The sequence below is a fragment of the Callithrix jacchus genome, chromosome 1, assembly GCF_049354715.1.
Source record: "Callithrix jacchus isolate 240 chromosome 1, calJac240_pri, whole genome shotgun sequence".
Taxonomy (NCBI): Eukaryota; Metazoa; Chordata; class Mammalia; order Primates; family Cebidae; genus Callithrix; species Callithrix jacchus.
In genome coordinates this window covers 102,846,320-102,872,959 of record NC_133502.1, presented here as the reverse complement: position 1 = coordinate 102,872,959, position 26,640 = coordinate 102,846,320, and the positions used below count along the sequence as shown (strand labels likewise).

Genomic DNA, 26,640 nt, shown 5'->3' with positions numbered 1-26,640 from the left:
GCAGAATTAGGACTTGACAACTGCTTGAACATGTTAGGATCAGGAATTTTTACTTAGGGAAAAATAATACACAGGTTTAGAATTTCAACCTTTAAAAGGTTTATTAATCTCTGCAGTACTCCATTTTTCAATCAATGAAATGAGATACTAGCCAACTACCCCACATGAAGTTTGTAATATGACTTTGAGTAAATCTTTTAGAAACAGAGAAAAACATGAGCACAAAACCCACAGTCATTTCCTTTTAATTGCTTTTGTATTGATTTAAAAAAATTAAAAGTGGTTCATGCTTATGAAAGACAATTTAGAAAAGAGAGGTGATAGATATATCCGAAGACTTAAATTTATCAGAACATTTTAAGTCCAAATGGACGTCAGAATCTTTTACTCCTTTGATGAGAGGAAATCCAGTTGTCCCTTGGATTTTACTTCTAAATAATTCCGTCTAGGAATCTCTGCTGTGGAAAAAGCGTGGGTAGAAACAGGGTTTTATTCTACAGTTCCCTGTTCTCTCTGCTCTGGAATCTGGTAATCTATTGTTTTGTCTTCCTGCTCCTAAGACCAGTACTACTCAGCTGCTTGCAGGCTCCTGTCTCTCTCTTCTTCCCTTCATCCATCAGTAGCTTTGGGCTGTTTCCTCTGGAGATTCTTCTTCCTAGTGTATGTGCCTAGAGAATTCAGGGTGTTGCAGGACTGGGGCTGGTGGGGATGGCTGTTCTGAGTCTCCCCAGTCTCCCCATGAGACATCACTCATAATGATTTTATCTCGGGAACTCCATCATTTTTCATTCCATCCCAGCCTCCTGGATGCAGCCTGGCCTATCCAACAGGAACTTGTGTCGTGTGATGGCCATTGGGAGTGCTGTTGTCCTGGGATGCAACTGAGAAGCCTAAATGACCCTGGATTGTAGTTTCCCCACATCCTTCTGAAACTGGAACCATCTGACTGCTTCTCTTCCATTTGTTTCATGAAAAACACATGACCTGGCCCTACTGAATCTAGAGTCAAAGATGGAGCTGAATACCTTTCTGTGAGGCTCAATTTCTCCCTTGCAGTGGTCCTAGGCTCAAGTAACTGTTTGTATGACAATTAGAACATTTCTAGAACAGCCTTTAGGAGGATTAGATGGCTGTTTCCCCTAGAGCATAACCAGCTTTGCCTCCAGTGCTGATCTACCATAGTCTCACCTCTAACAAAGCAAGGGCCAGGGCTGTCCTTCTAACTCTTTTAAATTTCCACCTTCCGTATCAGAAATCTAATGTGAAAGTTCCTCACAGCTTTTTCTTGACTTTTATTCTTTTCTCTCTCCTCACTCCCTCTTTAACAAATCTCCTCTATTCACAAGGCGATCAAAGATATCAATTTTCTGGTGACTTCATAATTTGCTGGTAACTCAAGACAAATCTTCCTTCTGATATTTAAAGTGGGGTTGTTTTGAAGAGTGGGGGTGATAGAAGTATAAAGTGTGTCTGGATTCTTGATCTATTTTAAGTATAGAGACAATGAAATGTCTCGGTTGCTGTAGAAAAAAGAGAAGTTGGCCAGGCGCAGTGGCTCATGCCTGTAATCCCAGCACTTTGGGAGGCGGAGGTGGGCAGATCGTTTGATCTCTGGAGTTGGTGACCAGCCTGGGAAACATGGCAATAACCTGTCTTTGCAAAAAATACAAAGAAAATTAGACAAATGCGATGGTGCACAGCCATAATCTCTGGAGGCTGAAGTGGGAGGATCATGTGAGCCTGGAAGGTTGAGGTTGCAGTGAGCTGTGATTGCACCACTGACCTTAAGCCCAGGGGGCAGAGTGAGACCTTACCTTAAAAAAAGAGAAAAAAAAGAGGCATCAACAAGAATCCTAGGCTTTTTGCTTTGAGTAAATGATTGAAAAGAGTTCCCATTTGAGATGAGGAAGATTGTGAGATAAGCAAGTTTGGCAGGGAGGGTCAAGAGTTTAGTTTGAGATGGCTGGTAGTCATCCAAGAGGACCTGAGAAGGCAGGTCTCTACTGAAATAGAGAGAGGGGAGAGAGGTCTCATGGTGGTCAACACAGAATTCATGGAACAGGACAAGGTTGCCAGTAGAATAATGTAAATATATTAGGTACATTTGTATTATGTTTGTACGTTTCAAACATTATATTCCATTTATTTATAATATTTACATAAATATGTATATAAGTATAATGTAAATGTATGTTAGTAATATTTCCAAGTCTTTTGATCACATTGCATCATTGCTCTTAAATATGATTCTATGATTTACACTCCCTTTGTTGGTCTATAAATGTATCCATTTCATTCTAGAATGGTGGTTTTTACTTTGTTATCACAACCCAGGTGGGTTTAAGATACCCAGAAACTGGTGAAGGGTTGTATTTATCTGCAGGCCAAAAGATGGCACTTCTCCGGGATTATGAACAGTTCAGAGATGTTTAACCTCTTATATACAAGATGGGCTCAAGGGATTTTGCCTTGAGTTTAAAAGATTAACTCCAAGGGAACTATACTTGTTCAAATAGCCACTGTGAAAATCTGATGGAGATTGAGACGACACACTTCTCCAGGGTTAAAGAGAATCAGTCTCCCTGATACTCCCACATGCTAAATTGTGAGCAGGAATAAGAAATCCAGAAAATACACTCTTTTAAGAAGATGGATTTCCACTTATGAATAAGTGAGGGAGTTTTGCAAGTCCATGATTTTGTTATCATTACACCAAGTCATTATAAGGCTGTATTTATAACTGATACAAATTTGCTAAATAGATCAGTGTCCCTTTGGCTAGTATTTTCTCTGCCCTGTGCCCCAGTGATCCCATTCCTTCACATTTACCATGCCTGGGAGTTAGGCTGGTTTCCTAAGAGCTTGGGAAATGAGCCAATGATTGTTAAGAGATCGTTCTCTCCAGGACAGCATTTTCAAGCTTGGGGAAGTAGTTGAAATTTATAGTAATACTATATCTTTAGAGAGCATCTTTCTCTTAGGAGCTTGCTGTATTTTACAGGCATTCAGCTGGACTCTCCCCAGGACCCAGGAAAAACTGGTAACAGTAATGACATATACAAATACCTATAAACTTTAATGATAGGGGCAGATACTCTCCTAGGAAGGAAAATGTCTGCCTTGAGTGTAGTCTTTCTGTTTGATGCGAAACCACTGAGAGACTGCACTGCTGCAGCCTGAGCATCTCCCCCAAACCCTAGAGGCTGGGCTATATTCTGCCACTGAGTGGATTTCACCTTGCAAAATATCAGAGGGAAATGGTTCTCATCAGTGCTTTAATGTGGGGAATATCACTTTAGAGACTGAAGGTTCAAAAATTCAGTTCAATAGCAGTTTATTGAGTTACTCCTAAGCCAGTCCTTTTGTGACAGACATAGTCCCTGGCCAAATGCCTAGATTCTAAGACACGATTCCCAACCATGCACCTGCAAAGTCTTGCTAGGCAGGAAGTATTTTAGTCAAGATTCCAAAGTCCTGCCTCTAGTGGGTCTAGGTGGGTTCCAGGGTTTTGGCTCCTTAACAAAATCCATTTAATAAAAAAGTGACTTTATTGAGCAATCATATCCAGGAGTTCTTATTGATTTGCTACATATTATATTATATTGCATTATATTGTCAACAATTTGGAAAAAGTAAGCTGTAGAAGTACTATCTTGCTGAACTAGCAGGAGGTAGTATTGTGCAGTGGTAAAAGTTAGAGTTTGGAATTAGACTATTTGAATACCTCCTTTTCCTCTTACTAATCATGTGACATTTGTCAAACCACTCAAGAGCCTTAGCATCAGCTTTAATACACAGTTCTCTTTTGTAAAATAAAAATAATAGTTTCTATTTTACAAGTCGTTTTGCTGATTAGATAAGATATTGGATAAAAGTGTGACAATTAGTAGTCTATTAATGGTAGTTATCATTGTTGCTATCATTCTTGGTAACTCAAAAGAAAATCAAACCATCCATATGCATCTCTTAATTAAAATATGGGCTTCTCCATCATCACTCTATAGTGACAGATATCAATCAGACATACACATGCTCACACTTCGTTAGATGGAAATTATGACCAATAGCTCATCTCAAATAGCATTCCCTTTTTAGTCTTAGTCTAATTTTTTGTTTTAAGGCACAAGTTAAAAGAAGACAATCTTGTTCACATATGAGTTTCTAGGTTATTTTTTCTCTGAGAAAATATTGACATCAGTTTTGAGTTTTTCTGAGCAAGGGCATAGGGCCTCTTATATACAGACCCTATTCATAATTATATCCAATGTTAGCATGTAAGTGCTGATCAGATGATATAGTCTATTCTAAGACCCTAGATTTTTCTCCTGGGGAAGACAGGAAAAGTGATGAGATGCTTCCTGAAAACTCAATGGACACCACATAAAAACTGCAGGAGAAAAATCCCTTAAGATTTTTATGATATGTGGCTTGCTGCCTATTAGTTTTAGCCGGTACCAGTTAAAACAGCACATGCCCCCTAGGGGAGAAAAGGAATGTAAATTCCAAGACAAAATACAGAAAAGAGCCTCAACCATTGAGCCAGGGAGGAGATAGTTAACAGAACTAAGATTAGTTAACATCAGTGAGGATGTTTTATAGACCCAGCAAGTTAAACAGGCCAGGTTTCCTTTAACACAGCTGAGGCTACCAGCCTTTGGAGAGATTCTCCAAATCATCCCTCTTAATTCTACTTCCTTCAGAAGACAGAAGGAAAAGGGCAAAAGTTGGAGAAAGCAACCAGGGATGAAGGAGGTGGGGAGCAGATGTAAGCAGTAAGAAAAATGTACCTAGCATTGATCAGAATATTTTAAAGCCTGGTTTCACAGATGTCTGATCTAAAATATGTGCAGCAGGCATTTTCCGCTATTTCTGTCACCATGTCACCATGTCTGTCACCATGATTTTAGCATTTTTACATTTCTACCATACTGTTTCTAAAAATGTTCAGTATTTCATTTATTCATTTACTCGTCCATTCATTCACCAAAAATTTTCTTGAGGCATTTTCTGTAAGTCAAACAATGAGACATTAGAGTACACGCATGCCCCTTATTGATCACAGTACAATTGGGAGGTGGAGACATGATCAGATAATTATCCTGTCCCTGGCCAAATGCCTAGATTGTAAGACATGATTCCCAACCATGCACCCACAACATCTTGCTAGGCAGGAGACAAGACAATTGACTGAGGAGGTATTTTGATAGAGATTCCAGCATCCTGCCTTCAGTGGGTCTAGCTGGGTTCCAGGGTTTTGCCTTCTTAACAAAATCCATTTAAATAAGTGATTTTATTGAGCTATCATATCCAAGTTCTTATTGATTAGATATGTATAAGGGCAGAAGTTGCCAGGCCTGGAAACTGAACTTAAATGACTTGGGAAAAGTGAAGAACATTTCTATACAGATGGACCACTGGGCCATTGGGTGGGCAGGAAGGGAAGGGACCACTGACTGGGATCATGCTGGGGAGAGTAGATTTTATCTCATGAACATAGGGAAATATTAAATGTTCTATTTGTTAGACAGAAAAATTATATGTTCATTAAATATTTTATACATGTTTAACAAAATAAAAAGCAGAAATAATGGGGACAATGGTGAAGAAGGAATCAGTTAAAAGGACAGGAATATTAACTAGCAACCTGCCAACCTGCAGGCTGAGTGCTGGGTGTTTCCAAAAAAAAAATTATTTATAAAATTCACCCACAACCCCAACCCCAAACTGCTTTGTAGTAATTATCCTGTCCATATCCAGATAAGAGAGTTGAGGCTGGTCAAGGTTATGCAGCTGGGCCAAACTGCAAAGTTAATAAACAGCTGCTGTAAAATCCAAACCTAAGGGTCTCTGATGTGAAAAGTCATACTCTCTCCCCTCTCAACTATGCTGCCCCAGGAGTAAACTGCACCAGGTCAGGAATTCACAGGGTTTGAGGGATGATGAGACTCTGTCAGTAACTTAAAAGAAGGCTCGAAACAACAAAGGGAAATACAGTCTAACTGCAACAATTGAATAACACCCCAATTCTTAATCTTCCTGTCACCGAAGACAAGGAAGGATGGTCGGGATTAACACAGTTGGCAATCTCAGCATCCCGCCATCAGCCACACACTCCAAGAACACACAGAACACCACTTAGTCCTACCCAAGCCATTGTGACTGACAAGAGAAGCACTCTGTCTTCTGAAAATGCACAACACGGATGAATCTTCTAAATGAATTATTCATTCAAAGCTTCCAACAAAAAAATTCGTTGGTTTTCATTCAGCAAGGGAGCTGTGAGGAGGGGGATTACAGGTATGGAGGTGATGGGAAGGATGTTGATGTTACTTAACAGATAGAGATGCTATAATAATAAGCTTTAAGGCAACAGTTTCTAAATAACGGAAAGTCTACTGAAGTATGCAATTTAAAAAGAATAGAAATTGATTGGTGAAAACAAGTCAGGGATCACAAATGCAAGTTGGTTTGGTACCTAAGTTATGATACAAATATATAGAAGAAACACTTTTTGAAAATAGGCATGGTTTCTTAAAAAGTCAAATAATTATTAGAGATTCAAATGAACTCTTTGATGAACACTGAATTGCATGCAATAATATCACTGGGAAATTTACTAGCCATAAGAAATCTCAGGCAGATGGTGTTTTAAAATTGTTTTCCTCCCAAAGGAAAGAGGCAATTCAGGGACTGTCTTTCAAGGATATCTTTAGGACACATAAATAGAACAGACAGAAAAACATAAATCAGAAAACTTAAGGGCTTATACGACGCAGGGCTTAATATACCAAAATCTTACAAATCAATTATAAAACTTCAAACTTCTTAATTAAAATGGGGTAAGATTAAGAAGCAACTCACAAAAAGAGGGATTCAATTGGCCAATATAATTTTACATGAAAGAATTCCCAAAAGCAATAATCACAGAAATTCAAGTGAAAAGAATAATTTCAGATACTACTTATTTAGGCAATTCAATCGGCAGCTTTTATTGTATTATTTATTTATTTGTTTTAATTTTAGATTCAAAGGGGACATAGCAGACTTGTTACATGGATATATTGTGTGTTGCTGAGGTCTGGGCTTCTAATGATTCTGTCTCTCAAGTAGTGAACATAGTACCAACTAGGTAGTTTCTCAATCCTTGCCCTCTTTCCTTTCTCCCTTTTGGAACCCCCAGTGTTTGTTATTTCCATGTATCTGACCATGTGTCCCCAGTGTTTAGCTCCCACTTTAAGTGAAAACATGCAGTATTTTCTTTTCTGTTTCTGTGTTAATTTGCTCAGAATAATGGCCTCCAGCTACGTCCATGTTGATGCAAAGGAAATTATTCTTTTTTATGGTTGTATAGTATTCCATGGTGTATAAGTACCATATTTTCTTTATTAAATCTACCATTGATGGACATCTAGGTTGATTCTGTGTCTTTGCTTTTGTGAATAGTGCTGTGATGCACATACAAGTGCAGGTGTCTTTTTGGTGGAATGATTTATTTTCATTTAGGTATATACACAGTATAGAATTGCTGGGTTGAACGGTAGTTCTAATTTTAGTTCGTTGATATAGTTCTAGTTTGAGTTATTTGAGAAATCTCTAAACTTCTGTCCATGGGAGCAGAACTAATTCACATTCCTACTGATATGGTTTGGTGCTGCATTCCCACCCAAATCTCATGTTGAATTGTAATTCCCAATATTTGGGGAGGGACTTGGTGGGAGGTGATTGGATCATGGAGGCAGATTTTTCCCTTGCTGTTCTTGTGATAGTGAGTGAGTTTTCATGAGATCTGGGTTGTTTAAAAGTGTATAGCACTCCCCGCTTCGCTCTCTCTCCTACTGCCATATGAAGATATGCTTGCTTCTCCTTTCCCTTCCACCATGAAACAAGACAGCTGTAAAATATTAGGGAAATTTTATTAACTCAGTATTAATCATTTTATAAGTAATGAATTTATGTTGTTTTTAAGTTCCTACTCCTACTAATAAATAGCAAATACTTACAGAGCACTGTGGTAGGCAGGATAATGCCTCCCTGCAAGTTCCCATCTCCTAATTCCCAGAACCTGCAAATATGTTAAGTTTCATGGCAAAAGTAAAATTAAGCATGCTAATAGCTAACTATAAAAAAGAGAGATTATCCTGGCTTATCTGGGTGGGCCCAATGTAATCAGAAGGATCCTTAAAAGTGGAAGAGGGAGATAGCAAGAGAGAGAGAGTTAAAGAAAAATGTGATGACAGGTACAAATTCAGAAGGATACTACTTAAGAACTGAAGCTACACTGCTGGCTTTGAAGGGGCAGGAAGGGGCCATAAGCCAAGGAGTGCAGACTAGTGGCTGGGAAATATCAAAGAGATGAATTATTCCTTATAATCTTCAGATAGGAATTCAGCTCTGCTGAAACCTCAGTTTTACAAAAGCCATATGTGATAACAGATTGTTATAAAAACACACAAAGAACTCTTAAGACTCAACAATAAAAAAATGAACAACTCAATTAAAAATGGGCAAAAGTCCTGAACAGACATCTCACTGCAGAAGATACACAGATGAAAACTAAATGGAAAGATGCTCACCATCATTTATTATTGGGGAATTGGAAATTAAAACAATAGATACTTCTATGTATCAGTGAGAATGGCTGAAACTCATGATATTGACAAAATCAAATGATGATGGGCATATGGAACAATAGAAACAGGAATTCACTGTGGATGGGAATACAAAATGTTATAGCAGCTTTTTGTGACATAGCAGCTTTTCCTACAAAACTAAACATACTCTTACCATAGGATTCAGCAATTGTACTCTTTGGTGCTTATCCAAAGGAGCTGAAAACTTATATACATGTGAAACTTACACATGTATGTTTATATCAACCTTATTTATAATTGCCACAACTTGGAAGGAACCAAGATGTCCTTCAACTGATAACTGGATAACTGGATAATTCTATGAATGTGGTACATTCATAGAATGGAATATTATTCAATACTAAAAAGAAATGAGTTATCAAGCCATGAAACAACACGGAAGAAACTTAAATGCACATCACTAAGTGAAAAGAGGTAATCTGAATAAGATATATACTATATGATTTCAACTATATGACACTCTGGAAAAAACAAAACTGTGGTCAGAGTAAAAACATCAGTGGTTGTTCAGGGTTAGGAAGGATGGACAAATAGGCAAAGAAGAGAGGATTTTTAGGGTAGTGAAACAACTTGGTTGTTTCTATGCCAAAACCCATAGAATATACATCACCAAGAGTGAACCTTAATGTAAACTATGGACTTGGGGTAATACTGATGTGTCTATGTAGGCTCATCAATCGTGACAAATGTTCCAGTCTGGTACTAGATGTGGATGGTTGGGGCTATTTAAGGTAGAGTAAGGGGGTGCAGGCTGGGCTGTATGAAAACCCTGCACTTTCTACTCAACTATTCTGTGAACTGAAACTGCTTTAAAAATATCACACACACACACACACATATATATATGTATATAGCACATAGATGAATGCTTACTGCCCGCTGTATGTCTGTCGTTGGTTGGCATGCCTTTGATAAGCCCAAACTCTCTTGCTTCTTCAGCTGAGTGGAGAAGCAAGATATATACATACATATATATATATATATATATATATATGAATATGAGAGAGAGAGATAAATACACACACACACACACACACACACACATTATTATTATGAGACCTGTTCTCTTAATATCTTACACAGGGTTCCCTGGACTACTTGGCCCTTTAATGCATAAGTAAAAAGACCACAATTTATGATTTTTCTTCTGACTTTTTTCATCAGCATCCTCCATGCCCTGAACAAAATTTTGAACCTCTTTAAGATCAGTTTTGCCCATCAACAACTGAGAATTAAAGAAACGACCTTTGAGTTTTCATATCCCATTGCTTAAGCGTTTTTTTGTTTTGTTCTTAGAATACACATTCAGGTCTCTAACATGGCCTATAAAAGCCTCTGTGATCTAGCACCCCTCTGCCTCTCTTGCCTCTTGTCTCTCCTCACTTTCATTCTTTGTGCTCTAACTTGAAAAGTAAATTATTCTGTTACTTGAGAATGCTACTTTTATTTCGTTTTCCCCACCAGGGCTTTCGCAATTGCTGTTCCATCTTTTTGAACTGTTGCCTCCCTTACCAATTTATTTTGCTTTGTTTTCTCAGCTTCAAATGGAGCTAGTATCTATACAGTGTATTTCCCAGGCGATTGAGAGGATTAAAAGTCAAATACGTGATTACAGATTCTCTAGGGTAAAAAAAAAAAAAAAAGCACAATTTTAAAAATTAATTGTTGAACTTTAGTCCTGGAAACCCAACTCACTCTGCAGGATCAGGAAAGGCACCCTGAAGCAATTGCCCCATCCAAATAGGAAACACTGCTAGGAAGAATTAAGTGAAAGATGAAACTAAGGCTAGGCCGCATGGGAGTGGTGATTAACAACATAGACTCTGGGCAGTATACTTAGGTCCAAATCATAACTCTTCGTGAACATTTGACTTTTGACAATTAATTTCTTTAAGCTCTAGTTTCCTTACTTGTAAAATGGGATATATGACAGCCTGCTACATGTTAGAGTTTTGGTAAAGATTTTGAGTATAAACATTAAATGCCCATTAAATACTATCTGCATTATTACTATAATTATTATGAATTCTATTTTGCATATGTTGAATTGAAGTGCCAGTGAGATACCCAGTGTACAAGAGGCAGCTGAGTATATGCCTCTGAATTTCAGGAGCGAGATACGGGTGGGTAATTTGTACTAGTGAGTCATCAACGTATACATAGAACTCGAAGTCCTGGGCATCAAAGAGATGACCTAGGGAGAGTGTGAAGACTGAAAAAGAGGTTTGGACCTCAACATTTAGGTGATGAAATTGAAAAGAAGACAGAAAATGTGATCTTTGGAAAAAATCAGGAGTCAGAGATGCCACAGAAGTCAAGGCATTTTATATTTGAAGAAGACAGTTAATTTGGAGAAATCAGTAGTTTAGTGACTCACCTCCACATTCTAGATCTGCCATGCATGTCAATAAAATTATACCTGGGGAAAATGAGAAATTATTACATATTATGGACCTCTAGGAGTTTCTGGCGAAGTCGAATCTGTGAATATTCCATCTATGAAAATAAAGAGTCGCATGAACTTTTGGGACCTCTGACATGATCTGTATGTCTCTGGAAACACAACACTTAGTCATTTTTGTAGGACAACACTGTTCATGACATCACTGATAATAAAACTATCCAGGCATTAAAAACAAATTTAAAATATGGAATTTTTCTTGACTATTGGTTCTCACAGCAGTAAAATATACACTTTGAGTTACATAGAGTTGTGGATGGTTTAATTAAAAGCTACCACTCCATGAATATTAGAGAGATAAGAAACCTGCAGCCAGGGGTAAGGTGCCTTATCTGAAAATGCAAACATAACAAAGTGGTAATGTTATCTTCTGGATTGGATTTTTAAATAGAGTAACTGTAATGCTCCATAAAGCAACACTCCTAATTTGTAATGTTAAATTGTACCCCTCCTTTGCATCCCCTTGCTGGGTTCTAGTTCTGGCTGATAAAAGAGGGCGTGAAACTTGAAATAAGATCTTTGTATAACAAACACGTATGATTCATACCTGATGTGCAGAAAATGGCCATCTGCTAACAAGCACATGTGAGCGGACTGGCTATTTGCTGAGATCTCATGGGTGGACCTAGATTTGATCATACATAGAAGAGCGATGTGTTTCTGTTCTCAAAGGAATCACCAGTTTCGACTAATGCGGAAGATGCTGGCAATAATATAGTTACTGATGATTGCCATTTTACAGAGCTTGGATGGGTGGGGTCATTCACTTAGAAATGCCATGCTGCTTCTATTTCACCTGGTTAGGATCAAAAGGTGCTTTAGCTTGAAGCGAAATGAAAAACAGAAAACCAGTGTCTCACCCCTCCTGGGCCACTAACCCTACTTTCCTAAGCTTGCGGTGTTTTGAAAGCTGCTCTGTCTGGCCTTTGAAATTGCATTCAAATCCTTCTCTGAAAGTCCTCAGACAGTAACCAATCTCATATGGTGAGGGCAGCTTGAGACTGAAAAAGAACATATAACTGTGATGGGTCTGTTGAATATACTAGAAGGCATCTTAAAGTGAAATAATACAATTGGTTTCAAAGCTACACTTCCCCCCAAAGTCAGCAAGGGTAAATTGGATGGGAATGCGTAAAAATTGAGTTCCTTGGGCTTTTTTCTGTGACTCGGTACCAGTAAATTTCCCCCATCTCCTTTTATTTCCTGGCATGCTTATCTCCCATTCATGTACTACAGTAGAATATAAACAGCTGGTTCATTTGCAATCCATTATGACATTTATAATACTGCCATCCTCATAAAAACAAGGTTTATTGTTAGGGATATGCTATTTCTAGAGTCTAACGACTTGTTATCTGACAGAGTGTGTATCCGGATTTTAAATTTATAATTAATCACAGTTTGGTCCACTTGAAACTGACCCAAAAACCACAAACATGAGGAGTTTTTCACTGCTTGTAAGAATAACAATTGAAACATGACTAATTCCTTGAAACAAATTCGCTCCTTTTGTCTCTTTGGGGTGAAAATATTATTTTTAGCCAGTTCCTAGATTTACACGAGCTGTACATTTTGACTCTGACACTTCCCTCCTGGTATTTATACTTTTTATTCATAAACTTGGAAATTGACAAGGTATTGTAAATAGCATAGTCTTTCAAGAATTCCTATTTTAGGACTGGTGCACTAAAGAGGGAAAGAGCAGTTGCCTCCACTGCTTTAAACCTTAATAGGTTTAAACCTCAGTCAGGGGAGAGAGAAAAAAAGTATGTCTTTTAAACTAATACCCATGTCATCTTCTTAATCATGCTGATTCTGAATAATTCAACCTCTATGGAAGTTGCAGAGCCAGAATCTATAGCTCTGTCTCTCTCAGGGGTGGTGGGGGGAGGAGTTTATTATTACGAAGCCTGACAGGAGAGAGTTCTGGCAGGTTAATTGCTACAGCAGGACTAGCTGGGAGTTTGCTGGTGATATATAGCCACGAAAGCGAGTGAAGGAGATTGACTATGCCTGTTACAGCACAAATATCTTCATGCACCTCAGGTTTCTCAGAAAGATATGAGAAATAAATGTTCGCTGTTCATTTTCTGTCTGCACAATAAAAATAGCCTCCAGCTAAACATGGCGACTACAGCACAGAGACTTTAAAAAAAAGGAAATTTGCAAATTAACATTATTACAAACATTCCTGCCTGAAAGTGCTAAAAATCAATTTCAATATATTTTACATTTTAATGAATTGCCAAAGAGATAAATCAGCCAGTGTTTGAGGAATGCTTGCTTGGCAATAATGTTTTCTTATCACATCTTGTCTTAACTGATAGCATTTAAAATGAAACCAGTGTTAATTGAAGGCGTGGGAAATGTAACTGCTAGTTAATGAAGTAAATGCATGCTAGTTATGCAGAATTAGAATTTTGCTTTAATGTATTAACTCTAACATTGTCTCCCTGTTCTATAGCCTTGTCATTCCAAGGTAGTAATACTCAGTATTATAAATGGTTGACAGGCAGAGCCCAAGCGAGAGCTAAGGGCCATTGTGTTTTAATTCTCCAGTGGAAACAGGATGCAAATACTATTGTTTTTACTTTATGTAGTAAACAGCAAATTTCAACTCTTAAGCCTTTGGGGAGTCTTAGGGGTAAGGCAGAGTCTTCCACTTCTTTTCTATTAAGAACATAAACATAACTTTTCAGTCTAACAGCTGTTTGCACTGTTTAAAATTAGGCAGCTGAAAGAGGATGTCAGTTTGCTAATGTTACTGAGATTGTAGCTTTCTCTTGTCTTATCTGTTCATGCTCAGCATATAGTATGTGCTCATTCAAATTTTACTCAATGAATGGAAGGATGGATAACTGTCTTCCTTTAATCTCCAGGTCTCTAAACCACAGAGAAATAAACACAATTCCCACTCTGTATGTCTACCTGTTTAACAAATAATAAACTAACACTCTGTCGTAGCATATGGGGAATACACATGCATTTTTTTCTTACATCTTCTGCAAGGATATAATCCATATCCAACTTCACATAGTTCTTTCTAATTGCATTTCACTGTCTATGAGTTTTCTTCTTTTCTTTCTTTGTCTTAATTGTGTAAGAATAAATAAGGCAAATTCTTTTTGGGGAAATAATTTCTTGAAAAGTAACAAATGACTCATCATTTGGCAAACTAAAATTAGGCAGCAACGATGGTGGGAATTTATGTTTTCTTCTGCACCATGGAGTATTTTAAGCATGGAGGTAGCTGAGGGGTCCTTTACTTTCTATCAATGAGTCAGAAAGGCTTACTTTGTCAAACCGTTTGGCCAATGCCAGACTTGTTCTGCATAATGCAATTCTTAGGAGGGTCTTTTTTCCTTAAATTTTAAATGTAATCACCAGTGTGTCAAATAACTAAACATCACTTTGTAATTGTGAAGAATTCATAATTAAATAACTACATAATAGTTAAGGGAACAAAAACTTCCCAATGGATAGAAAATATGACCATTAGATAGTAATCATGGAAAATTTGGAAGATGTGATTAATATTTGGATTTTTAGCATATGGCATAGAAGCAAATCTTTTCTATGGTTAAAATTAAAGCCTTATTTACTAATACGTTTAATATGTTAACATTCTGTCACCCTGATTGTCTCATTCAGCCTTGGATATGGCCAAATATAAACCCCTTACACAACCAGATTTTATATACATCATATATAAAACATGGAGTTGCTTAATAAACATGGTATGTTAAGGTGATGAATTCTTACAGTAAACCCAAGGGTAAAGAGCCTTAAAAAATTAATCTAATTTCTCCTGAAACACTTTTCTACAGAGACCATGAAATGGCTTGTCACCAAGCTGGCTTTGAAAAACTATCACTAACAGCTATTTTTTTTTTCCCGATCATTTAAAATGCCAATTGCAGGTATCAGAGGGGTAATTGACCTGGCCCGTACTAGAAACCTTACTGTATAAAAGGCTTGGTACATATTTTATTGATTTCATTTAACTTAATATAAACAATAAAGTAGCTACCAAAAATGATTAACCAAATTTCAAATTGACCCAGAATCTCACACCTGTCTGATGAAATGCAATATATATAGTATTTTAGACATAAAATGAGAACATGAAGAAATGCAATGTCTATTTTTAAAATGAAACAAAGTTGCAGTTTTAGTTTTGTTAAATAACATTTTCAAAGTAGCTGCTTCCCTTTCCACCTTCCACTAAATCTTCTGCAAAAAACATATCTGGGAACTTTCTACAGTAGAATGCTTTTAAAAATTTTATTAGGTAAGGGCTGCATAATGTATATGACACATTTGAAGAATCCTAAAAAGGAAAATAAATGGCCCTTTTCAAAGATGGTAGATATTAATATAATTAGTATTTCCTTGGGGTTAAATATTCCCTGTCCCTACCCCCCATTTAATAATTTATAATCCTGTAATGTTATTTATAATATAAATAATACTGTTAGTGGTTTCTATTTCTTGGTGGTGTTTTTTTACTTTAGCTTAAAAAATTAAAGTTGTCAGGATTTCCAAAGCACAGACTTAAAATTTAGATGCCATTCGGCCAAGTTTTTCTTTTTTTCTGAGACGGGGTCTCACTCTGTTATCCAGACTGGAGTGCAGTGGCACGATCATGGCTCACTGTAACCTCTGCCTCCCAGGCTCAAGTGATTTTCCTGTCTCGGTCTCCCAAGTAGCTGGGATTACAGGTGCACATCACTACTGCCCAGGTAATTTTTGTATTTTTAGTAGAGACGGTGTTTCACCATGTTGGCCAGGCTGGTCTTGAACTCCTGATCTCAAATTATCTACCCTTCTCAGCCTCCCAAAGTGCCAGCATTATAGGTGTGAGCCACTGTACCCAGTCCTAACCATGCTTTTAAAATTGGTTTCCAGAATAGATGATGACAAGTCTTACTAAAATAGCATGAGTATAATACTAAATGGCAAAGGGACATCTGTTCTGGATTCTCTGGGTGGTACTCATATTGCAGGAAAGACAACAGTGAATCAAGTACAAAGACTCATCTCTCCTAAAAAATGAGGGAATCATTAGCTTCCCTGAAAACAGAAATGTTCACACACAGCAATTAATTAAACAAGCAGCAGAGATTCTTTAAAAGGCTTAGGTAAACTATGCAAATATATTTTAGCTTAGTGGAATTAATATCTCTAAGTATGGCTCCAAAGTTCTTTCTTCTTATTGCTTCTTATAGGCATTTGGCAAGCAGTAGTTTGAAAGGGCGTCTCCAAATTTTGCATCCTTTCTGCATCTACACCTTTACCATGTTTTCTTTATGGATGGGTTGACTTTCTCCAATCTTTGAATTTGGGCTTAGTTATTTGACCTGGTCTGGCTAATGGCACATAGACAGATGTGACAGTGTGCCAGTTCTAAGTCTAAGTCTTAAGAGGTCCCACCCATCTACTTGCATTCTTTGTTTTTTCTCTTGTTAAGTAGAGACAGGGTCTCACTATGTTACCCAGGCTAGTCTCAAACTCCTGTCCTCAAGGGATCCTCTTGCTTTGGCCTCCCAAAGTGCTTGGATTATAGGCATGAGCCCCCATGCCCAGCCTCTACTTGCTTTCTTGACATCACCCTGAGAAGAACTAACTTTGGCTTACTTGCTGGTACAAGGACATAAAACACACCTGTTGCAGACCTGAACTTGAAGGCTTGTAGTACGAACACAACAGCATCTTCTGTTCTGTTAATCCATGCAAGTCTGATGTGTAAACCAATCATTTTTTGATTGCTTATTACACGGCATTATTATATTACTTTTTTTTTTTTTTTTTTGAGATGGAGTTTCGCTCTTGTTACCCAGGCTAGAGTGCAATGGCTCAATCTCGGCTCACCGCAACCTCCGCCTCCTGGGTTCAGGCAATTCTCCTGCCTCAGCCACTCAAGTAGCTGGGATTACAGGCACATGCCACCATGCCCAGCTAATTTTTTGTATTTTTGGTAGAGACTGGGTTTCACCGTGTTGACCAGGATGGTCTCGATCTCTTGACCTCGTGATCCACCCGCCTTGGCCTCTCGAAGTGCTGGGATTACAGGCTTGAGCCACTGCGCCCGGCCTATTATATTACTTTTAATGGCAAAAACTGCACTTGCTTTTGCACCAATCTAATAGCAATTGTTGATTGATACAAGGGCTTTGACCAAAGCTTGTTTTGAAATAGTTTACAAAATGTTAGACAAAAGTTAACTATGTTGTCACTGTCTTTAGTTTAATATTAAATATCTATTCTGGGCTGTATAATATTTTCAGTTTCTAAGTTATATAGGTGGGATGGTTACAGGTCTCATGGTTTGTGCCAATTTTCTTTTTTTTTTTTTTGAGTTGGAGTCTTGCTGTGTCGCCCAGGCTGGAATGCAATGGTGCAATCTCGGCTCACTGAAAAGAAACTCCACCTCCTGGGTTCAAGCAATTCTCCTGCCTCATCCTCCTGAGTGGCTGGGACTACAGGTGTGGCATCGTGCCTGGCTAATTTTTGTATTTTTAGTAGAGACCAGGTTTCTCTGCATTGGCCAGGCTGGTCTCAAACTCCTGACCTCAGGTGATCTGCCTGCTTTGGCCTCCTAAAGTGTTGGGATTACAGGTGTGAGCCACCACACCCAGCCCCAATTTTCATTGTTAATGGAAAGCTCTAGAAGAAAGAGGACGTTGATTAGCAATGACTTCTACAGGAATACATTGCACATATTTTCAGATACCTGTCAGAGTATTAATACTGGGTCTGATTGATCTCTTGGACCCTCATGTCCAGAACTGGATTTTATCAGTAATCTGAGCTAGCCTCACAACCCAGATGTCAAAAAGTCAATATATCATTGGCTAATTCTGCTTTGAGAAAGCATTAATAAGTACAGGGCATTAGACTGGGAGGTGGGAGGTCTGGGACCTAACTTTCACTATGCCACCATTAACCTGTTATCCATAGGACAAGCCTCTTAGTAACTAATTGAGTGTAGATCTCATAAGACTATGAAGTTTTGCAGTTTTCTAATTCTAGACGTCTCACTTAGCTGTGTCAATTCAAAGTAATATCAGAAAATGAAATTCTCACAATATCATCATTAATAACGTAAGTATGGGAGAAACCAAAGAGGTGTCTACAGACACTTCTGTGGCTGCTTAAGTATCTCTCTAATAAAACTGATTTAAGAAAGGACATGTATAAAAGGTGAAAAGACATCCATGTAACAAAAGGGAAATGGTACTAATATACAGGAAATTTTAAATGAGTTACAACATGTAAAATGCTAAATTAAAAATGAGTTATGATGAGAATGAGAAAAACACTGAGTGGCATTGATTGACTGATTGGAGTTACCTAAGACCCAGACAAATGGAGTCCCTTCCATGAGCCCTGTGCTTTAGAGGGTCCCACTCTGGTCTTGCCTTGGTTACTTGGTTACATGGACCAGATCCTATGTATCGAAACCATGATCTAGGTAGCTTGCGACCCTGAAACTTCCTGCCAAAACCTTCAAGTCTGCTTTGAGTACCTGCACAGGCCTCTTCCCTAACTCTGTCCTCCTGAAGATAGGTGGTCAACACATAGCTGTATGTAGGGAAGGAAACATAGCCTGGATGTGCGAGCTGAAATATTCTTGATAGTGTTCAGTATGGAGCTAGGGGTGGGGAGAGGAGCGGGGTTTGCCTACTGCTGGCTTCACTGGTATGTAACCTATGTAATTATACAGGCATGCACACAGAGAAGGACGCAGTGCAAATAGTACTCTGTTATTGCTACCTTGATATTCTTAATAATTTCATCCTTAAACTTATTATTCACACTGTCAAATCTAGTAAGAAAACTAAGCATGCACATGAGTAGAGGAAGCACATGCCATGTGGACGTCTACCACTCTTCTTTACCACCACATTTGCCTACACCATCACAGTGCCCCAACTGGCATGGAATCTAGAAGACCCACAGTAAATAGGACTTGAGTGAGTCTCCAAGCAATACAAGTACACGTTAGGTCTCCGTCTAAGCAGGATTGCTAACAGCCCTGAGGGGCCAAGCTTTTCATTTCAACCAGAACTTGCTTTAAACGTGGACAGAGTGGCGATTGCAGTCTAAAAAAACACAAATTATCAAAGAACGCTAGCACAGTCTTTACTATGCATGTTACTCCGCTTTATTAGCCAATCATTTATACCAAAAATGATGACATAGAAGGAATGAGAAAGATAGGACAATTCATAGTTCCTTTTCCTTTTAGTATTTAGCCAAAGGCAGAAATTTTTGTAGACATGCACACACGAAAAAGGGAAGTAAAAAGGAGTTGAATTAATTTTGTGCAGTGTTTTCCCTATTGAGCTAACAATGAAATATGTATGCATATATGAACTGTGCAATACAAATCTTATCACTTAGGTCACTCTGCATATGAGTTAAATGTATCTGTATTTGCATATAAAGCTGGCATTGCACAATATAAAAAGGTTCAATATAAACATTTTACAATATAAAAATATTTGCATTTAAATTGGCATTGTGTAACATGAGGATATAAGATTCATGCTAAACATTTAAAATTTTAATTTACCTTCATTCAAATAGCAAATACAAAAATGTAGAACAAGTTGATAAAGAAAAGGAAAACCTTCATATTTTAGTACATTTAATCATGTTTTGCTTCTATTTTCTTAATAGTGGCCTTGCGTTTTTATTTTACCATGGGCCCTATAAATTATGTAGCTTACTCTGGTTGGGGGGCTATTGGTGATGACCAGCTCTTGTGTTTGACATTGTATTATATATAAAATTTTGATGTTTCAAAATTTTAACCAGCCCTTTAATATTCAAGGAAAGAGGATAAAACCAACTTTACAGATTCCGGTAGAATTATAACTTATCAATATTTGCATATGTGATATGTAGGGATCTGTATTTTCTCTTGCTTCAGGCCCTGCAATTATTAGCTGTGGACTTGCTCTTTGAGTCAATGGTATTATGACAGTAAAGGGCAGAATGGAGTTTTGGTTTTTTCAGTAGAGAGAGTACTGATACAGGCTGTTGGTGGCCTCTAATCCAACTCTATCAATGTCAGGGAAAGCAGAGGAATGTGTAGCCATCTGAAAAATGAATGCTAAATCTTACAGAAACCCCCAGGGAGAGGAAGGTGGTTGTGACCTGGCATGGAATGGCAAAAGAAGTCTAGGCAGGTTTAGGCTGTGAGTTCCCATTAGGAGATTGGTTAAGGAAAACTCTGGAGTGGTGCTGCTTCAGGAAAAATAGTAGTGCTTGTCCAACATAGTTTTGTTTCCAGGTTATGGCAGGGCATCATTAAAGTCTGGCTCATGTGTAAATAGACTGCCTGAGCCTTTAGAGCTGCCTTCTACTTTCTCCTGCATTCTGAAAGTTCCAGGATTGAGGGGGTAAAGCCTTTGAAGAAGAGCAATGTCCAGGGAAGACAGATGGGGGGAGTTGCAAATGTTTGGGGTTGGGTAACCAACAGCTGAATTCAAGCCAAGATCATTACAATGGGGGTCATCCATTCCAAGGCAAATCTTCTCTCCTTAAAATCACTAGGAGAGTCAGAGAATAGAGCCTTGGCTTTGAGCACCCCTAATGGAGTACAAAATTAACAATCAAAGTCATACTGTAGGCTACTTATTGGGAACAAACAAGTGGATGGCTATATAATTTATTATTAAAACCAGGACACTTTTGAGAGTGAAAACAGGAAAAATAATTATCTGGGCTCAATTGGTATAAACTGAGAATATTCCAGGCTAACCAGGATACATGGGCACCCTACCCAAAATTTCATTTGAAAAATGACCTTTCTGGATGAACAGATTAGAAAAAGCATTTGCCACAAGGTGGACAGTTTGTAAAAGTAAAATAAAAGGCACAACTTCTGGGTATAAAATTAGAAACAGGTACTAATTTTGGATCCAAAAATTGGGAAACAATATTATCATATGGCCTGACTTGAAGAGTGAATGACTCCTTTGAGTGAAAGAAAGTTCATTTTGAGTTCTGGGAAGATGTAACCCTCGGTCAGGGCACCAGCTTGCTGTGGAGCACAGGTACATTTTAGGTCTCCTGACACTTTTGACTGGGCATGTGTATGCAAGTTTCAATTGGCAGAGTCATGTATGGTGATCCCGCTTACAACCCGAGTAGAATGTAAACACAGGGAATGTTAGCAAGGCATTCGAGGAGCACACATATCATAAAAAAGGTAATTTATCAAAATCTGAATTTTAGACTTAATTAAAAATAAACAGTGCTAGATTTTAAAATCAGCATACTAAATACTTGCCAAACAAAATGCAAGAATATTCATAATCTGAACCAGGAACAAATAAGTTTAAATAAAAGCCATTTGTGAGCATCATGAAAGGTCACTAGATTAAAACGATAAAGTGTAGCAAACAGGATAGGAAAGAGGAAAAACCCACATTAAAAAAATTCATAAAACACCCTGAGAGCATTTCCAAGAGAACATCTAAAAGTCACAGACAGAAAGAAAGAATGAGTAGATGAACTCTACATCAACAGGTGTCATGTGAACATCAGATTTCTCAATTGAAATGCAGTTCTAAAGATAATAAAGTAATAATTTCAAAGTTTAGAGGGAAAATTGATGGGAACCTTGAATTTTAAAGCCCGCTAAGCTAACATTTGGATGTAGTCACAATGAAGATATTTTTAGGTGCATAAAACATCAGAAGGTTTACCATACAAAAACCTCATTTGAAAACACTAGTTAAGACAGCATACCATAAATATACTATGAAATATACAAGAAGTATGGTAATGGTGTTTTATTGTCTTAAAAAAGGGTCAAATCAATGGCATATTCATAATAATTCACAACTAAAATTCTTAATGAGGAAGGTTAGGGAAATCCAGAGGAAGGTAAAAATTATGCTAGATTGCTTTTCTTGTTTGAGGGACATTATAATTGAATGTTTGAAATACTCATATAGAGAAATGAATGTAAGTAGCAGTCTTTGTGTTCTCAGTGTTTCTTAAAATTTAATTTGCATTTAACCATAAAAAGAAAAAAAAACAAGAATGTATATCTTTCAAATAAAAAAAGGATAAAAAAACCAATCTTTGCAATAGAAGGCCATATAGGCAGGGGAAGCAAAACAAAATGAAAGTGAGAGAAATGGAAAATATTAAATTAAATGGCCAAAGGAAGTTCTACTATAATGTTAAATATCATATACTAGTAAATTATAATAGTAAATATCAATAAGTTGAATTCAATTATCAGACTACTGGATTAAAAATACAAGATCTAACAGCATGCTGTCTGCATGAATCATACTTTAAAAAAGTAGGATGAAGAAAAGCTAATGATAAATAAAAGAAAGGCCAGGCGCGGTGGCTCAAGCCTGTAATCCCAGCACTTTGGGAGGCCGAGGTGGGTGGACCATGAGGTCAAAAGATCGAGACCATCCTGGTCAACATGGTGAAACCCCGTCTCTACTAAAGATACAAAAAATTAGCTGGGCATGGTGGCGCGTGCCTGTAATCCCGGCTACTCGGGAGGTTGAGGCAGGAGAATTGCCTGAACCCAGGAGGCGGAGGTTGCGGTGAGCCGAGATCGCGCCATTGCACTCCAGCCTGGGTAACAAGAGCGAAACTCTGTCTCAAAAAAAGAAAAAAATTATATTAAGTCAATATGAACTAAAAGAAAGCCATTAAGGCATACCTTAGAAATACTGTGGGTTAGGTTCTAGTCCACCACAATAAAGTGAATATTACAATAAAATGAGTCACTCAGTTTTTGTTTTCCCAGGGCATGAAACAGTAATTTTGACCTATGCTGTAGTCTATTAAATGTCTAAACACGTACATACCTTATTTAAAGAAATACTTTATTGCTAAAAAATACTAATGATCATGTGGGCCTCAGAGCATCATAAACTTTTTCCTGATGGAGGGTCTGGCCTCACTGTTGATAGCTGCTAACTGATCAGGGTCGTGGCTGCTGAAGGTTGGGGTGACAGTGGCAATGACTTTAAGACAACAATGAAATTTGTTATATCAATGGACTCTTCTTTTCATGAAAGATTTTTCTGTAGCATTCATTGCTGTCTGAGAGCATTTTACCTACAGTAGGATGTTTTTCAAAATTGGAGTCAATCCTCTCAAACCCTGCTATTGTTTTATCAATTAAGTTTATGTAATGTTCTCAATCCTTTGTGGTCATTTCAACCATGTTCCTAGCATCTTCACCAGGAGTAGATTCCATCGCAAGAAATCACTTTCTTTGCTCATCAGAAGCAATTCCTCATCTTTTCAAGTGTCATCATTTTAGTGATTCAGTCACATAATTAGGCTCCACTTCTTTCTATTTCTCTTGCTGTTTTAACTACATCTTCAGTTCCTTCCTCCACTTAATGAGTCCCTCAGAGTCATCCATGAGTACTGAAATCAACTTCTTCAAATCTCCTGTTAACATTGATATTTTGACCTACTCCCATGAATCACAAATGTTCTTAATGGCATCTAGAATAGTAAATCCTTTCCAAAAGGTTTTCAATTTACTTTGCCAAGAACCGTCAGAGAAATCACTGTCTATAGAAGCTATAGGCTTACAAAATGTGTTTCTTAAATAATAAAACTTGAAAGTCAAAATTACTCCTTGATCCATAGTCTGCAGAATGGATGCTGTGTTAGCAGGTATGAAAACAACTTAATTTTGTACCTCTCCATCAGAGCTCTTGGGTGACCATGTGCATTGTCAATGAGCAGTAGTATTTTGAAAGGAATCCTTTTGTCTGCACAGTAGGTCTCAATGGTGTGCTTAAAATATTTGGTAAACCATGCTGTAAAGAGTTGTGCTGTCATTGAGACTTTGTTATATCATTTACAGAGCACAGACAGAGTAGATTTCGCATAGTGTTTAAAAGCCCTTGGGTTTTTGAATGGTAAGTGAACATTGCCTTCAACTGAAAGTCAACAGATGCTTTGCCCTTGCCTTAGTCTATCTGTATTGCTATAAGGAATACCTGAGGCTAGGTAGTTTATAAAGCTAGGAGGTTTATTTAGCTCCTGGTTCTTCAGGCTTTACAAGCATGGCACCAACATTGTGTCGTGAGATCTTCCAGTTTTGCAGAAGGAAAAGGGAAATGGCTGTACAGAAATCACATAGCAAGAGAGGAAGCAAGTGAGAAAGTACCAAATGAAAACTGTAGAAAAAAGTACAAATATACTCAGTAGAGTAGTGAAAAAAAAATCAGAAAATTAGAATTAAAAAGGGGTAAGATTGATTTATTTTTTCAGCTTATTTGCAAAATCAGGTGGGCACAATTTGAGAATATAAATACAGATAGACTAAGGCAAGGGCAAATACAATTATGAACATGGGTTAAAAAAATCATAAATAGGATATCAGTCAACCAATTAGCCATATATTTAAAAATCATGCATTATTTATTGCAGGAATTCAGGGATGGTTTAATATTAGAAAGTTGATCTGTGCAATAAAGAATTAAAAATTATTAATAAGTTCTTAATAAATGTTCCCTAAAAAGCTTTGGAAAACATTTAAGATAAAAATTTTCAGAATATAAGAAATAGAATTTTCCCTACTTAATAAACATATATTAAGAAGCAAATAAACAAAAGCTAAAGCTAAAAATGTTGTATTAAAATTTATGGAGAAAGTTTAGTTGAATTTTCATTAAAACTCTAAGCACAATAGAATATCCATTATTAAAATATGATCTAATATAGTATCGGCCATCCATAGAAATAATGAATGACAAAATATTATGTGTATAAACATTGGAAAAGGAAAGATAAAATTATCTTTATTAGCAGAAGATATATTCAGAAAATACAACAGAATGCAGAAGTAAATTAATTGTAATTCAGATAGCTTACAGGCTACAAAATTAACTAAAATATGTCAATACACCCTCATTGCTAATAAAAATAAGAGCTGAAAACAAATATCCACAATCTCAAAAACATTTTATGTAAAATCTAGGCTATAACCTAAAAGCAATACAATACCTGAGTGAAGAAAATTTAAAAATTATAACAGAATAGAAAAATTTCTTAAAGGGTGAGATAGACCTTGTTCATGAATAGTATAATCTAATATTTAATGATATCATTTGTTCTGAATTATCCTGTGTGTTTGGTCCATGCACAATAAAAATACCATCTTCATTTTTCTGAGAATTGGAATACAAAAACAGCTTTTAAAAAGAAAGCTCATAATTAAAAAAAAAAACAGTAAAAAAGTGAAATTGCTCATATATGATAATAAAAATAATTTTAGGCTGAGTGTAGTGGCTCACACCTGTAATCCCAGCACTTTGGAAGGCCAAGGTGGACAGATCACGAGGTCAGGAGTTTGAGACCAGTCTAACCAACATGGTGAAACCCCTTCTCTATTAAAAAATACAAAAATTAGCTAGGTGTGGTGGAGCCCACCTGTAATCCCAGCTACTCAGGAGGCTGAGACAGGAGAATCACTCGAACCCTGAAGGTGGAGGTTGCAGTGAGCCAAGATTGCACCATTGCCCTCCAGCCTGGGTGACAGAGCAAAACTCCATCTCAAAAAAAAAAAAAAAATAGTAATAAAACTAGTATGGCATATGTTTCAGGAACTAATATTCCAAAATAACATATAGGAGCACGCTTATAAGAAATATAATGCAAACTACACATATGTGGTAGTAATTTTTGCTTAGGTACCTTATAGAAAAGAAATAGATTATATAAAGGTGAATAATATTTTTAATTAATCCAGTGTAACCAAAATGTTATTATTTTAACACATCAGCAAATAAAAAATTAATGAGATATTTATTTCACAATTTTCTCAATGGAAAAAAAATTGAAATCCAGTATGTATTTTGCATTTAAAGCACATTGCAAATAAGAGGCTATTCACTATTCTACTGAATGAACTCTAAATTGACCCATTTATTCATGAACATTACAGAAAAAATTGGAAAAGTATCAATTGTTTTATAGATGATGTTGGGAAATATGATGCATTTTAGGAAGTTGAATAAACTTGGGTGGTTACCTCAGCTTTCATACGGAAGTAAACTCATATGGAATAGAGATGCCCATGGGAAAGGCAAGTGTAAAGTTCAAAAAAGAAGACACAGGAGGGGGCTTCGTGCCCTGAGTGCAGAAATAATCCTTCCCGATACCTTAATCAAAAGTTGTAAACAATGTATATAAAAATCAACATTTTCTACTCAACAAATAATTTCACGAGTAAAATTAATAGCTGATAAATTCACTGAGAGAAGAAATATTGAATGTGAAAAACAGATTAAAACTCCAGTGAATCTAAAAGAAGACAGAAAACCCAAAGGCAAGGGGATATGAATAGGTAGTTGCAGAATAGAAAACTAGATAAACATTGATTTTATTTCATATGTCTTTGCAGGACTTTGAAGACCAAATGGCTGTATGTCTTTACATCTTCGTTCCAATTGCTCTGTATGTAGCTACAGTATTAGTGATGCACTTAGAGCAATGGATGAAGATACCAGAAGG

General features: G+C 37.1%; 1 long non-coding RNA gene across 2 annotated transcripts in view; it reads left to right on the top strand.

Annotated features, from left to right (window-relative positions):
• Positions 1-26,640, top strand: part of LOC118154517 (uncharacterized) — a 74,855-nt gene that overhangs the window by 28,801 nt on the left and 19,414 nt on the right. The gene's annotated exons all lie outside the window — the stretch shown is intronic.